Here is a 15,679-nt window from a genome sequence, read left to right as displayed (position 1 = left end):
TCTTCCATCTGGTTCTCTCCCCAAATGTCCTCAACAGCTAGGGCTAAGCCAGGCGGAAGCCAGGAGCTTCCTCCAGGTCTCCCAGGTGGGTGCAGGGCCCCCAGGAACTTGGGCCATCTTCTACCGCTTTCCCAGGTCATAGCAGACAGCTGGGTCAGATGTGGAGCAGCTGGGACTCGAACCTGCGCCCATATGGGATGCCGCACTGCAGATGACAGCTCTACCTGCTACGCCACAGCGCCACCTGTCTCAAACAGTTGGATGGCTGTTCAGTGGGAACCAGTCACCGAGGCCAGCCCGTGCTCAAGGGGAAAGAGATTGCAGAGCGCCTTTGGAGACCTTTGTGTTTGCTTATTTAAAAGGCAGAGAGAGACGAGATCTGCCATCCAAGCACACGCAGGCATCCCACACACCATCTGAACAACCATGACAATCGTCTGCCCTCAATCCAAAGACTGAAAACGGTTAAGATTCGTGTTGACGGTGGGCCGCGTGGTGCAGTGGGTTCAGCTACCACCATGCCAACGCCCTCTATTGGAGTGTCTGATTTCAGTCCCAGCTCTTCTGCTTGTGATCCAGTGTCTTTGTAATGTGCACCCTGAGAGGCAGCGGGTGACGGCCTGAGCAGCTGGGCTCCTGCCACCCCGTGGGGGGGGGGGGGGCGCAGGCTCCTACTACACACTAACCCAGGCCTGGCTGTTGTGGGCATTTGGGGAGAGAACAAGCAGGTGAAAGAGTCTCTCTCTCTCTCTCTCTCTCTCTCTCTCTCTCTCTCTCTCAGTGTGTGTGTGTGTGTATTGCTCTACCTTAAAAATAAATAAACATTTTTAAAGATTTTATTTATTTGGGCCGGCGCCGCGGCTCACTAGGCTAATCCTCCGCCTAGCGGCGCCGGCACACCAGGTTCTAGTCCCGGTTGGGGCGCCGGATTCTGTCCCGGTTGCCCCTCTTCCAGGCCAGCCCTCTGCTGTGGCCAGGGAGTGCAGTGGAGGATGGCCCAGGTGCTTGGGCCCTGCACCCCATGGGAGACCAGGAAAAGCACCTGGCTCCTGGCTCCTCCCATCGGATCAGCGCGGTGCGCCGGCCGCAGCGCACCGGCCGCGGCGGCCATTGGAGGGTGAACCAACGGCAAAAGGAAGACCTTTCTCTCTGTCTCTCTCTCTCACTGTCCACTCTGCCTGTCAAAAAAAAAAAAAAAAAAGGTCCTGCATCTGTTGGTGCACTCTCCAAATGGCCGCAACAGCCGGAGCTGAGCTCGATCCAAGCTCAGCTTCTGGGGAGGCTCAGGAGTTTCTTCCAGGTCTCCCATGCAAGTGCGGGGGCCCGTGGCCTCGGGCTGTCTTCCACTGCTTTCCCAGGCCATAGCGGAGAGTAGGGGATGCCGGCATTGCAGGCGACGGCTTTACCTGCTATACCTCAACGCCAGCCCCTCAAATAAATAAATCTTTTAAAAAGTGAAGGTCCCAGTGACTCGCCATAGGTCCAGTTGTTTCACGTGTGCAGTGCATGGGGTGTGACCCGTGTGCAGAGTTGTGCGAGCATCGCCAGCACGGAACATAGGAGCAATCAGTCCCCCTCCTCTCCTTCCCCTTCCCGCCTGGGCATCACGCATCTCCTCCCTCGGCACACTGGTTCCGGGGCTCGGCAGGCTGCGGTAGGGCAGCGTTCCTTCCGATGGCTGAGCAGTGTTCCCCGGCATGGCTTGCTCCTTCTCTGTTGCTCCGGGGATAGGCATTTGTTGCCTTCTGTGCGTTCACGTTGCTGGCAGTGGCGTTGTGTCAGGCAGTGACGTAGGTGAGCGTTTAGAGGAACTGTTGTGCCGCTGCCACAGGGAGTCGGGCTCCTGAGCCCGCTCTCGGCAGAGGCTTGCTGTCTTGGGCGGTGAGGAACTACCTAGAAGAAGGCAGGCTGCTAGGTCACCGCTCTGCGCCTGGAGTCCTCCCACTGCTCTCAGTTCCGTGCCCCGCGGGAGGCAGCGGGTGACGGCTCGAGTACTGAAGTCCCTGCCACCCACGTGGGAGACAGGATGGAGCTCCTGACTCCTGGCTTGGGCATTCAGGGGGTGAACCAGTGCGTGGAAGATCTGTGTCTTTCAGATCCATGTGTTTAAAAGATTTTCATCCAATTCCTCTGGCTGTTCTCCGTGACAGTTTGTCTGATAGAAACTGTTTCGTGGCCACAGTCAGAAGTCCCCAGGAGTCGCTGTTTTGTTTAAGATTTATTTATTTATTTGGATGGCAAAGTTACATAGAGGTAAAGGCAGACAGAGAGCGAGCAAGAGAGAGCAAGTGAGCTTCCATCTGCTGGTTCACCCCCCAAATGGCTGCAACAGCCGGACCTGTGCTGATCCGAAGTCAGGAGCCAGGAGCTTTTTCTGGGTCTCCCACGTGGGTGCAGGGGCCCAAGGACTTGAGCCATCTTCCACTGCTTTCCCAGGCCACAGCAGAGAGCTGGATCTGAAGTGGAGCAGCCGGGACTTGAACTGGGGCCCATATGGGATGCTGGCACTGCAGGCGGTGCTTTACCCGCTATGCCACAGCGCCGGCCACCAGAAGTTACTCACACACAGGTTGTGTTCCTCCTGTTGAGCACATTCTCACCCAAGGAGACAGCCATGCACGTTTGCATCTTTCCACAATGTAGAATTCTCTCTCTCTCTCTCTCTCTCTCTCTCTCTCTCTCTCTCTCTCTCTCTCTCTCGCACACGCACACCCCAGTCAGAACAGATGTGCAGGGTTCATGAGTGGAGCACACCACTCACACCCGTGAGCAGATGCCAAGTGCACGCAGGTGCAGCCCCTCCCGGCGGACGCTGCACCGTTGCGCAGGCGCAGGGCTTTGCGGCAGCTGCCGCCTGTCAGAGGTGGGCTGCCCAGACGTTCCTTCTCCGGGGAGTTGGCCCCTTATCCTTAAGGCCACAAGCCTCTGTGCTGTCTGATATGTCGCTTCGGGCGTTCACAGAGCTGAACCCTGGTCTGAGTTCCCTTGATAAGTCCTCCACCGCCGTCATGTGGCTCCGGTCTCAGCACCGAGGCACTCTGGTCAGCTTGCTGGCGCTCCACACACCACCCTGGGCCTCCCGGAGGCCGGCTCCCACGGGCAAGACAGAGGGGGTCACATTTCAGATCGCCCAGACACGCAGAAGCGGCGGGGATGGCGCTCTCCTCCTTTTTGTCACCAGATAAAAGTGATTCACGAGTCTGCTAGCAAGTCACAGAGCGAACTGTGTGAAGCGTACAGTGTGTGTTCCCTCCTGAGCCATCCCAGCTCCCTGCAGAAGTGGGCGAAGCCAGTGCAATGACCTAGCCTCCCCGGGCCAGCACAAGGCATTCTGTTTGTTAAGGTTTATTTACTTATTTGAAAGGCAGAGTTATAGCCAGAGAGAGACAGGGACAGAGACAGAGAGGGAGAGAGAAAGGGGGAGAGACATCTTCCATTTGCTTGTGCATTCCAAAAACGGCAGCAACAGCCGGAGCTGCGCCGATCCGAAGCCAGGAGCTTCTTCCGGGTCTCCTACGCGGGTGCAGGGTTCCAAGGACCTGGGCCATCTTCTGCTGCTTTCCCAGGCCACAGCAGAGAGCTGGATCAGAAGAGGAGCAGCCGGGACTTGAACCATTGCCCGTATGGGGTGCCGGCACTGCAGGTGGCGGCTTTACCTGCTGCGCCACAGCGTGGGCCCTGCAGATTTCCTTCCTGTGTTGTTCTGCATGGCTGCTGTCCACCCAGGCAAAGTCCCTGTAAAACATTTCCTCGATGTGTGTTGTTAATCTCGCCAGACACTGATTTCTGATAACCTTACAGTAACACGGATGACCAGGAAACAAAGATGAGTGCTCATTCTGCTGTGCTTACAAAAGGATGTTGTCGCATTATCATGGCAAATTAGCCAGTCAAAGTTTCCTAAATCCAAAAATAATCTGGCGAGTGTAGAGGCTAACCCGTGTGCTGTGGAAGGAGTACGAGTTCCGCTTGAAAGGTATCGTACAAGTGGGTCAGCAGGAGAAAGTACGCCTGACCGCTATTTTTGAAAGATGTGTTTGTTTATTTGAAAGTCAGAGTTAGAGGGAGACATCTTCCATGTGTTCGTTCACTCCCCCAAATGGCTGCGACAGTCAGGGCTGGACTGGGACAAAGCCAGGAGTTGGGAACTCCGTCCAGGTCTCCCACGTGAGTGGCGGGCCCCAAGTACTTGAGCCGTCTTCTGCTTTTCTAGACACGTTAGCAGGGAGTTGGATCAGAACTGCAGAGGGGCTGGAACTGTGCCATAGTGAGCTAGCCCTCTGCCTGCGATGCTGGCATCCCATATGGGTGCTGGTTCGAGACCTTTCTCTGTGTCTCTCCCTCTCTCTGCAGCTTTGCCTCTCAAATAAATACAATCTCAAAAAAAAAAAAAAAAAAACACACCTGGAATGCCTGAGATTCTTAAACTAGTCCTGGACTCCTGATATGGGTTGCCGGTGTTATAGGTGGTAGCTTAACCTGCTGCATACTGGACCCCAATTTTTTTTTTTAATAATACATTGTTCATTATTTTTAAAGATTTATTTATTTATCTGAAAGAGCTAGAGAGAGAGAGAGAGTGAGCTTCCATCCACTGGTTTACCCCCCACTTGGCAGCCACAGCCAGGATTGTGCTAGGCCAAACCCAGGAGCCAGGAAGCCCCTTCCAGGTCTCCCACCTGGATGGCAGAGGTCCGAACACTTGAGCCATCCTCTGCTACTTTCCCAGACCATAGCAGAGAGCTGGATGGGAAGTGGAGCAGCCAGGGCACAAACCGGCGCCCATGTGGGATTCTGGTGTTGCAGGCAGTGGCCTAGCCCGCTACACCACAGTGCCAGCCCTGTGCCTGACCGCTGTTAACAGGAGTTGGAACTGGATATGTGTTATGTGCCAACAATGATTGTCCTCCAAGTAACTGCAAACTAGGGTGTGCATTCTCCATTGGAGAGGCATGCAGAGCTTCTGGGTATGCCCCTTCGTGTCACTGCCTTATCGCTAGTTATCGGACATAGTGTGTAGTGCCCGGCCTCCCTGACAGCTCTGCTCACCTCGTTGTTCAGACGTCGCGTGCTTCAGAGACCCTAGGTTAGTCTCAACGCCTTACCTTCATGTTCAACGCTGTACTCCAATTCCTTTGGAAATTTTCCAAATGAGGCCATTTCTGTCACAATTTGCTGTAACTGGGTAAGTGCTTGGAACAACTGTTCTGCTAAAACATTACTTTTTCTAAACACGGTGTCGGCTGATAGTTAAAAATTAAATCTGTTTTGCTTTCTTGTGTTTCTGCCTCTTGTAGGCCTGACACGATGAGAGTAGATACCTCACCTACTGTGGTTTCCGTAAGTGTGACTACAGTCGGGGCCTTTCTGCTAATATTCATGGGACAGCAGATATTTCCTCCTGAAAGACACCACGTTCGGGCACCACCGGTGTCCCGTGAACATCCTCCTTATTAAACGTGGTCCGGGTTCCTCTGGGTGTCGGTCTATACGCTGTTATTGCATTAGGAGGTATTGGCTCGCAGATGTTAGGTTTAAGCCTAGTTACTGCATGCGTCCCCTCTGGACCCCATCGGAAGGTTGTCACGCATACTGTAGCATTATAGCGTCCTCTAGGAAGGGCCTGGTGAGGCAGGTCTTACGTCACGCGTGCCGAAGTTCGCTGCTTTTGCAGCATAGACAGGCATCACTGAGTCTATTCGAGTGCAGTTTCAGTGTGACGGAGTCCGTCCACTGGTCACGGAACGGACTTGTAGCGTGCAGGAGATACAGGGAGGGACTCCCCCTGCAGCTCCTGGCATGCCCCCCAACCCAGGCTCTGATAATTAAGTTTAGAATTGTTCCGTAACCCTAGTAGCACGAATCAGTGTGGTTGCACTGCACACACACACATTTACAGTGTTCCGTTGTCCTCAACCGTTTGTGCTTAGCACTTGAGACGCGGTGTCGCCAGGTGGTAAGCAAACAGCAGATGCGCTCTTCGGTTGCAAAGCTCCGAGAAGCATCGCTGAGGAGCCCGCTGGTTTCCATTTCTGACTCGAGGCACAGGGACGGGTTGCACACACGTTTGTGAGTTCTGCTGTGGCCTGTAGTCGCCCCAGGGTAGCTCAGGGGTGTGTGCACGCCAAGGAGAAGCTTCGGCAGTTTGCTGCTTCCCAGAGCCGTTGGATACACTTTGGCTTTACCCTGTGCACTTCGAGTCCGCAGAGACTAGCGGATAAAAGCAGCAGCTGGGGACTCCCCTTCTGGTTCCCAGTCCCACACGTCCAGTACGGTTTCACCGCCACATCCGAGCCCACAGCGCCTGCTTTTCCGCACTAGAGCGTTCATGATTCTCAACCGTAAGAGGCTGCGCAGCCCTTGCTAGTGCACAGGATGGTGGCACCTGCGTCCCATTCAGCCATCCATTATGTAGAGACGCTCGTGGGCAAGGTTAGTTTCTGTTGCTTTGTTAATTCCCATTGCTGTGCTAGCTGTTCAAGGAGCTTTTGTTTTAGAATGTCATGATGTACAGATATTGTATAATTCAAAGTACGCCAATATTGGTCATAGCTGTAGGATTCGCATATATATGGCCTGCTGTGTTTATAGCGTTTTCTTAAGATTTATTTACTTACTTGAGAGGCAGAATTACAGATGGAGAGAGGGAGAGACAGAGAGAGAGAGGTCTTCCATCTGCTGGTTCATTCCCCAAATGGCCCTAATGGCTGCAGTTGGGCCAATCCGAAGCCAGAAGTCAAGAGCTTCTTCCAGGTCTCCCACGTGGGTGCAGGGGCCCGAGGACTTGGACCATCTTCTACTGCTCTCCCAGGCCACAGCACAGAGGTGGATCAGAAGAGGAGCAGCCGGGACTAGAACCGGCGCCCGTGTGCTGTGCCAACACTGCAGCTGGCAGCTTTAACCTACTGCGCTGCAGGGCCAACCCCTTTATCCGTAGTCATGTCCGTAGTAACCCTTGACATCCACCTGTAAGGCAGGCGGGTAGCAACACTCGTGGCGGGGATTTAGACATCACTGAGAAGACGTGAGGTGTCGCATGCCCTAGCGTCAGGACTTGGCACAGAAGCCTCAAGTCTAGGTGACACTGTCTCAGTCTCTCCTATCGCTTCTGCAGCGAGCGTGCTGATACTTACTACGTCCTATGTTTTAGCTTCAGAGTCAAGTTTGTTCGCATATAGTCTATGGCAATCCATTGTCTAGAACCGTTATTCAGTTCCTCATTAAACACACACTGCTGGGGCTCTACACGTTGCCTCACCAAATCCTTACGTTCTTATGTAGTGTATTCCTTTTAGGCTTACAGTCTGTAAAGCGGCTGGTCACCAGCCGAGAGCGGAGCTAAGGCTGCATCCAGTTGTCTACGCCCAGAGTCGTTACGGGCCACGGAGGGCAGTTCTTCGGAGGAAGACGTGGTCGTTAAGAAGCTGGTCAGCAGGGACGCGGCTCCGTGGCTTTACCGCCGCTAGCTACCTGCATGTGCTCCACTGCTGGGGTTCCTCCGGCCGCATCGCTGGCTCCGGCATCCCGAGGTTTTCAGGTGTGAGTGTGGTGATGACATAGTCCTACATCCTTGACCCAGCGGCCGAGTATTAGGGCCCGTGCTGCTGCCACCCAGAAATGCTGTGCAGTCTCCCTCTCGCCGTACAGGCCTTGTATGGTGCCTACAGTTGTGGTGAGCTCTGCTAGTCCACCCAACCCCCAGTCAGCACTGTGTCTGGTTCCTAGAAATCTGGGCGGAGCCACGTGTCAGATGCTCCCAGGTGCTCCTGCCCCCTGAAGTCAGAGCTGGCCCATAGGCCTCTGCTGCTTGCAGTACACGTGACGGCGGCCATGGCTTTCTCGAGGACCGCTGGCTTGTCTCTTCCCTGCAGGGCAAATTGTGTAGCCAGTGAAAACTAAAGAACAGGCTGGGGCCGGCGCCGTGGCTCACTTGGTTAACCCTCCGCCTGTGGTGCCGGCATCCCATATGGGCGCCGGTTCTAGTCCCGGTTGCTCCTCTTCCAGGCCAGCTCTCTGCTGTGGCCCGGGAATGCAGTGGAGGATGGCCCAGGTGCTTGGGCGCCTGCACCCGCATGGGAGACCAGGAGGAAGCACCTGGCTCCTAGCTTCGGATCGGCGCAGCCCCAGCCGTAGCGGCCATTTGGGGGGTGAACCAATGGAAGGAAGACCTTTCTGTCTGTCTCTCTCACTGTCTAACTCTGCCTGTCAAATAAAAAAAAAAAAAAGCTTAGCGGGCCCTTGCTGCTGTCTATACCCTCCTCCCCCCAATAAACATCGCCCGGGTTTGGGTGCACAAGCCAAGTGATAGCAGGCAGTGATTGTAAAGGTTACAGCCAGGACGAAGTTAAAGATCCTCAGGCCGCGTCGCACGGGCTTCACGCTGGCGTTCGTGCATTTACCTTGCCCTGCGATGCAGGGGTGTTCACTCGTGTGCTTCCAGCGGTTGCTGCCTCTCACCCAGGATGTGTGTCCACTCCTAGCGCTGCCTCTGTCGCCACCATGTGTTTTAGATGGCATTTTGGGCATGACGCCGGGAAGGATCGTGCTGCCGATGAACGGGGCACCCATGAAGATGCAGCGTTTGATATGATGCTGGGGCATTATTTGCAGGTTTCATAAGATTTATTTATTTTTATTTGAAAGACAGTTACAGAGAGGCAGAGGCGGAGAGAGAGAGAGAGAGAGAGAGAGAGAGAGGCCTTCCATCTGTTGGTTCACTCCCCAAATGGCTGCAACGGCCAGAGCAAAGCTGATCTGAAGCCAGGAGCCAGGAGCTTCTTCCAGGTTTCCCACACGGGTGCAGGGGCCCAAAGACTCCACTGCTGTCCCAGGCCACAGCAGACAGCTGCATCAGAAGTGGAGCAGCTGGGACTCAAACTGGCACCATTATGGCGGCTTTACCCACTACGCCGCAGCGCCAGCCCCTGGCAGGTTTCTTTGAAGTGTGGTTGCTATGTGCCAGGGTCCAGGCAGGTCTGTATATGGTGTAACATTTCTTTGTTTTTTAAGATTTATTTTATTTATTTGAAAGAGTTACAGAGAGAGAGAGAGAGAGAGAGAGAGAGGTCTTCCATGTGCTGGTTCACTCCCCAGATGGCCACAATGGAGCCAGGAGCTTCCTCCGGGTCTCCCACGTGGGAGCAGGGGCCATCCTCCACTGCTTTCCCAGGCCAGAGCAGAGAGCTGGATCGGAAGAGGAGCAGCCGGGACTTGAACCGGCGCCCATATGGGATGCCGGCGCTTCAGGCCAGGGCTTTAACCTGCTGCGCCAGCTCGCACCCAGCGTACCATTTCTTGTCTTTCCTTGGAGTTGCTGGTTTGCCTAGCGTGCTGCAGGGCACCCTCTGTGCTCTGCCGCAGTAGCTGCTGGAGAGAGAGCGCCGCTTCCCGTGAGCAGTGACTGCGCTCACTGGTGTGCAGGCTCCCTGTGAAGTTCCTTCCAGCCGGATGGCACTCTGCCCTCGTTGCGGAGGGCCGTACCTGCTTCCCACTCACTTTCCAACACGCTTGTTGCCATTTCTCATGGCCCACGAATCGGTGACAACGTGGATAAGTTTCTGGTTTTCCTGCCGTGGTCGTCTGACGGCTGAGCCTCCCCCAGTTGATTGGGCAGCTCTGGGCTCTCAGTGCTGCCGCTTTGCCGGTCGCTGTACCTGAGCACGTGGACGCTGGTGCACCTGTCAGGACGGGGCCCATGTCCCAGTGCCGTGAGGACGGCGCTGCCCCTACCCGCGATGCCTGGTCGTCATCTTTGAGCAGGCTGTAGCTCTTCAGTGAGGGCAGCTGCATCGCCCAGGGGTGACCTGTCGTGGTCCATACGTACCATTTCCACGCCAGGACTCCGGCTGATTCATCTGATGTCTTTGCGACCCATTCATTGCAGGCAGACAGATGACAATGGATGATGATCGTGGCACCCGTACCCGTCAGAGGCTCCATATGCTGTAAGGCCTCATATGTTAGCCAAGCATAAATGCCAGGTAGTGGTGTAATGTGAGAATTGCATGGCCCAGACTCTTAGTGGGAGGAAGCCTATTATGGTCTGTATGTATTCCTTTTACCTTTTCTAGTGCTGATTGGTATTCTGTGTGCCAAGAAAAAAAAAATCTCCAAATTTTCTAACTACTTTATAAATGGACTTTAAAATAACATGTAGCCGTCCACATCATTCTTGCGAGATTCGCCACCTCCACACCAAGCTCCTGTGTCTGGCAGAGCCAGTGTGAGACCAACAGCTAATCCATCCCTGCTGCCTGGATAATCAAAAGTTTTGGCCGCACCTGTGAGCAGGCACGCGTGCACGCATGCACACACACACACACACACACACACACAGAGGCCAGACTAAAAGCACAGCCCATGGCACTGAAATTGATCAATAAGGAACTTGGGGATTCGGCCAGTGACCCCGTACACACTGTTCTGCAGGTCCACGGGAATGGTATGTTTCACTGGCAAGCTACAACGATGCGGCCTAATGACAGCCCAAAGCAAGGTGGTGTATTCTTTTTGACAATGCATCTTCCTGCAGACCACCTAAGGTCACATTTACAACAGGAATTTCCCATCCGAATGTAAACAGCAGTGGCAGCGTTCGTCTCGCTACGCTGCGATCACAGGGCTCTCCTGCACGATTTCTAAAGCTCTTTCATCCATGTGTTCACTGCACAGATCTATAAAACAGACAGAGTTGAAGTCAGAACAACCTGCATTATAGCTGGGATAGACTTAAAAAATAACATTTAAAAATGGTATATGGGGACTGGCATCGTGACGTAGAGCGTTAAGCCACCACCTGTGACACCGCTGCCATCCTGTATCGCTGCTGCTTCAATCCGTCTCCCTGAGAACGTGCTGGGAAAGCAGCAGAAGATGCTCCAAGTGCTTGGGCCCCTGCACCCACATGGGACATCTGGAAGAAACTCCTGGCTTCAGCCCGGCACTGCCTCGGCCATTGCAGCCATCTGGGGAGTAAGCCAGCGGATGGAAGATTCTCTCTCTCTCTCTCTCTCTCTCTCTCTCTCTCTCTTTGTAATTCTGCCTTTGAAATAAAAAAAAAAATTGGGGGCTGGCGTTGTGGCGCACCGGGTTAAAGCCCTGGCCTGCAGTGCCAGCATCCTATATGGGCACTGGTTCTAGTCCCAGCTGCTCCTCTTCCGATCCAGCTCCCTGCTGTGGCCCGGGAAAGAGGCGGAATGTGACTCAAATCCTTGGGCCCTGCACCTGTGTGGGAGACCCAGAGGAAGCTCCTGGCTCCTGGCTTCGGATCGGCCCAGCTCTGGCCATTGTGGCCAATTGGGGAGTGAACCAGCGGATGGAAAACCTCTCTCGCTCTCTCTCTGCCTCTCTGTAACTCTACCTTTCAAATGAATAAATCAATCTTTTAAAAAGTATGTAATACTGTAATATAGTTTCTCTGTCATTGGTAATATTTTCCGTAGTCTTGGATATCCAAGCAAAGTTTTACCTGCCAATCCCCAACTGAGACTGCATATGTAGTTTCTGTGTTTGGAGTTTGTTTTAGTAAACCTACCTAAAAGGTAAAATATGAGGGTGATTTTTCAATAACTGTGTGGTCTGTTATCCCTGGGTTATTACATTAGTGATGCCTGGGGTCTCCATCATTTTTTTAAAGATTTATTTATTTATTTGAAAGGCAGAGCTACAGAGAGGCAATTGCAGAAAGAGAAAGAGAGAGGGGGAGAGAGAGAGAGAGAGAGAGAGAGAGAGAGAGGTCTTCCATCCGCTGGTTCACTCCCTAGGGGGCCACAATGGCCGGAGCTGCGCTGATCCGAAGCCAGGAGGCAGGAGCTTCTTCCACGTCTCCCAAGTGGGTGCAGGGGCCCAAGGACTTGGACCATCCTCCACTGCTTTCCCAGGCCATAACAGAGAACTGGATCGGAAGTGGAGCAGCCGGGACTTGAACCAGCGCCTGCACGGGATGCCGGTGCTCCAGGTGGCGGCTTTACCTGCTATGCCACAGTGCCCACCCCCATCATTTTTTTTTAAGAAACCCCTAAATTGCTCCTCTTCCAGTTGTTCCTGTTCTGTTTATTGCTTATATTCCAAGGTCTCCCAGAATTCTGTTCCCACCTTGGTGTCGCCTGCTCTTCCTGGCTTTGCCATGCGCTCCCATTCGTTCTCCATCTACTACTGTTACTTCCGCCTCCGGATTTGGTGTTGGTGTGCAATGTGAGCCACTGTGGATCACGACAGGAATGGAGTCTCCATCCTTTCTGTTTACTCGCGAGAGCTAGGAGAGGCTGCCGGTTCTGCTGATAACCTGCCAACCTTTAGCACGCACTGTCTGCCCTCGCGGATCTGATGCTGCCACAGCAACTGCGTCCGGTGACTGTTTGTCTGACACAGTCTTGCCTTGTTTATGTTCCCTGCGTGGGCCACTGCGTCTCTCTCCTGCAAGGTGACGACCGCAGCCTGTGTCCCTGCCTCTCCAGTGGCCCCTTGGGCCTCCCGGAGCTGGGCGGGAGCCTGAGTCTGCAGCCCTCTGTGTTTACCCTTCCAGTCCCGGCTTTCCCCGGGTTCCAGCGCTAGCGATGTCTGGGTTTGCTCGCTCCCTACAGCTCTTCAAGAGCCTGCTTGGGGTCTGTGGGCCATCAGTTACTGTGGCAACGCTGAGTGGGCACTTGGGAGAGGAAGTGTGGTTGCCACTGTCAGCAGGAGGCTCTCGCTGCAGCCCCGGAAATGGAGGCTGTATGTTCAGTAGAGCCGAGGGTCTCCGAGAGCCGGGGGCGAAGGGAAGACAGGACGCCACCCTTGCCTTTAGCCAGGCTCGCCAGGTTGCCAATGTGACCTGGGAAGACAATGGAAGGCGCTGTGGAAACAGGGCGTGGAGGCCTCCCCTCGGCTTGGCTTTTCTGCTGAGTCACTGCCTTCGTGGCCGCCGGAGATAGCTGCCTCCCCCTCGGTTCCCGCGTTTCTAAGGCAACCAGCGAGCGAGGCGGAGAAGCCATCAGCCTGGGCTCCGAGGAGACTCCACACCGGCCACCAGGTCGGCTTCATTCTTTCCATGCAGAATATTTTTAGAGCATGTTAGAAAAAACGAGAGAGAGAGCGCGCGCACGCCTTGCCTTTGGCACACCCACCTGCTCTTTTGTGAAAGCCGACGGCACAGAAATGCACAAAAGAAGAAAAACCCTTCTCCTGGCTCCACGGCAACTCCGCTCCCGGACTCCCAAGTCCCCGCCTCACGCTGCCCCCGCCGTCCCGCACCTTGCAAGACGGCCGTCCCCGTGGGCGGACAGGAACCTGACTTTGGTTTGTGCTGTCGTGAACAAGTCCGCACCCTCACATGCGGGAATCTGAGCGTTGGATGCGGAGGAAGCTCAGCAGAGCCGCAAGCATGCACACATGGGCGCCTGGGCCCCTGCTTGCCACCCACGTGGGTCCGGCATCCAGCCTTCAGCCTGGCCCAGCCCTGGCTGCTCTGAGCACTGGGGCAGCGACCCAGTGGATGGAAAATATTTCTCTCCCTCTGCCTTTCAAGTAGAAGAAAAGTTTAAAAACCAAACAAAACATTTTTTTCAAGAGGTTCGGGGACGCACAGAGGATGGTGCTGCTTCTCAGGAATTTGGTGTCTGGCCATTTTGTGGCCTTTTTAGGAGGGCTTGGCAGTATCGTGGTGCATGCTGGGAGTGCAAGTGTCAGCCCTGGTGACCCTGTTGTAATGATATGATCATTGGCTGTGGGCCTTGGTGGGGAGGCGGGCGGCAGCCATGTTGAATGTTTTCAGCTGCTGCTGGATGGGGCTGCAGTTTTGCTGCGACAGATCTCGGATCAGAAAAGCACATCTTGTTACTTACGCCACCGGGTCTTCTTTCTATTACTGGGGTGAATTCTTTCCATACTGGAGATGTATCCGTCTGTGTCCTGGTTTGTGATGTTTTTCTTTCGTGTTGTTCCTTGCTTTCTATGCAGAGGTGGATCGTTGACATGCTTTCTTCCAGCATGAGTTTATCTTTATAATGTTTAAATGTTTTTGCACAAAAGAACAGTGCCCCAGAAATAGAGGATGCCTGTCCTTCTCCAAGCTACCAGACATTCAGAAGTGGGAATCTGACAGCTCGTGCTGACTGCGCTGCAAAGAAGACAGCAATAACCAGGCGAAGATAACTCCGCTCACCCCAAAATCTCCAACCGCAAATTTCAAGTCACCCTGCTAAGTCAGTGTTGGCTTGGGGGCAGGTGTTCGGCATAGCAGCTAAGATGCCCCACGGGATGCCTGCATCGCCGTATCAGAGTGCTGGGCTTCAGGTCCCACTTCTGCTGCTCATTCCAGCTCCCTGCTAATGTGCACCCTGGGAGGCAGCAGGTGATGGTTCCAGCCCCTGGGTCTCCAGCACCTACATGGAAGACTCCAACTGAGTTCTGAGCTCCTGGCTTCAGCCTGGCCAGCCCTGGCTGTTGCAGGCATTTGGGGAGTGAACCAGCGGATGGAAGAGCCTCTCTCTCTCTCTCTCTCTCTCTCTTTTCTTCTTCTCCCTCAATAAACATAAATAAAAACATTTTAAAAATCTTTCCTTAAAAACAAATTACAGCGCAGAATACTAAATACCGGATAACGTTATGCCAGTACGCTTGAAAATCCACACTCACTGGCTTTCTGTGACAAATTACTCGGCCAAGTCTTCTCGAGAAGCAGTACGGGGAACCGGAATCCACCAGGTAAGCTTTGAGAGTACTCCTGCCTGCCTGCGTAGAACACAATGTTCTCGGCTTCCAGGAGGCGGAAGAGGCGGTCCACGAGGTGGAGAGCCAAGTGAGGCTCAAGGTTGCTAAGAAATGGGCTCCCCCAGCCCCTGGAGGTCCTTGCTGGCTAAGCTGCAGGGACAGGGAGGGCGGGGCCCCTGCCTGGTGAGCCTCTGGCTGTTCTTTGTTTTGGCTAAGCCCATGGGGAAGCAGGATCGGCATTTATGCTGGTGGTTCTGCCGCCCTTGTCCCCTAGGGGAGCACCTGGCTTGGATTCCTGCCTCTGGCTGCCAGGTCCAGCTTCCTGTTAGTGCGGACCCTGGGAGGCACCAGGTGATGGCTCAAGTGCATGAGTCCTTGCCGCTCACGTGGGGGCCTGGATTGGGTTCCTGGCTCCCAGCTTCAGGCAGGTCCAGGCCTGTCGCAACCGGCACACACATTTATGGATTGAACTAGCAGATAAAAGGGTATGCACTCTTTCTCCTCCTCAAATACACTTTAAAAAAACAGTGTTAATACTTTGATCAAATTACAGAAACTAAAAATAAATTGGAAAGCAAACCCAACCTACGTTTCTGCCAGTCCCAGAAACTGCTGTTCATCTGGGAAAGCCAGGTTTACTGGACTCGCTGCAGGGGAAGGAACAGGAGGAAGTGCCCAGAGCCTTCGATTTGAGATTTGAACGTGGATGTCAGGGTGGCGCGCACAGCCTGGGGGCGGAGCAGAGCCTCCTCTTCCCTGAGCCCGGATTCCAGGCCCCAGAAGGCCATTGGCTTTTGCTAGTGCCCAGCATTGTTGGACATCAGAACAGGAAACTATACCTGCTCCCAGAATTGCTCGTTCAGGGGGACAGGAAGAGATGTTTACTTTCGGTATTGTTTAGCCCAGGGCTAGGAAATGCCAGTTGGTTTCAGATTTCACAACTCAGATCAGCAGCAGAGAACAAAAGGAGAACAATAGACCACTGTCCACT

At 54.1% G+C, this 15,679-nt stretch overlaps 1 long non-coding RNA gene across 1 annotated transcript; it reads right to left on the bottom strand.

The window, feature by feature from the left end:
* Positions 1-10,481: 10,481 nt before the first annotated feature.
* On the bottom strand, positions 10,482-13,369 carry LOC138847619 (uncharacterized). The gene is made up of 2 exons (XR_011385501.1): positions 13,104-13,369; positions 10,482-10,673 (listed from the first exon to the last, which is right to left on the bottom strand). It is a non-coding gene; the product is annotated as an uncharacterized lncRNA (long non-coding RNA).
* Positions 13,370-15,679: the final 2,310 nt, after the last annotated feature.

This window comes from Oryctolagus cuniculus, chromosome X (assembly GCF_964237555.1).
Source record: "Oryctolagus cuniculus chromosome X, mOryCun1.1, whole genome shotgun sequence".
In the NCBI taxonomy this organism is placed as follows: domain Eukaryota; kingdom Metazoa; phylum Chordata; class Mammalia; order Lagomorpha; family Leporidae; genus Oryctolagus; species Oryctolagus cuniculus.
Note: the sequence above shows the minus strand (reverse complement) of the source record. Positions and strands in the feature narration are given on the sequence as shown.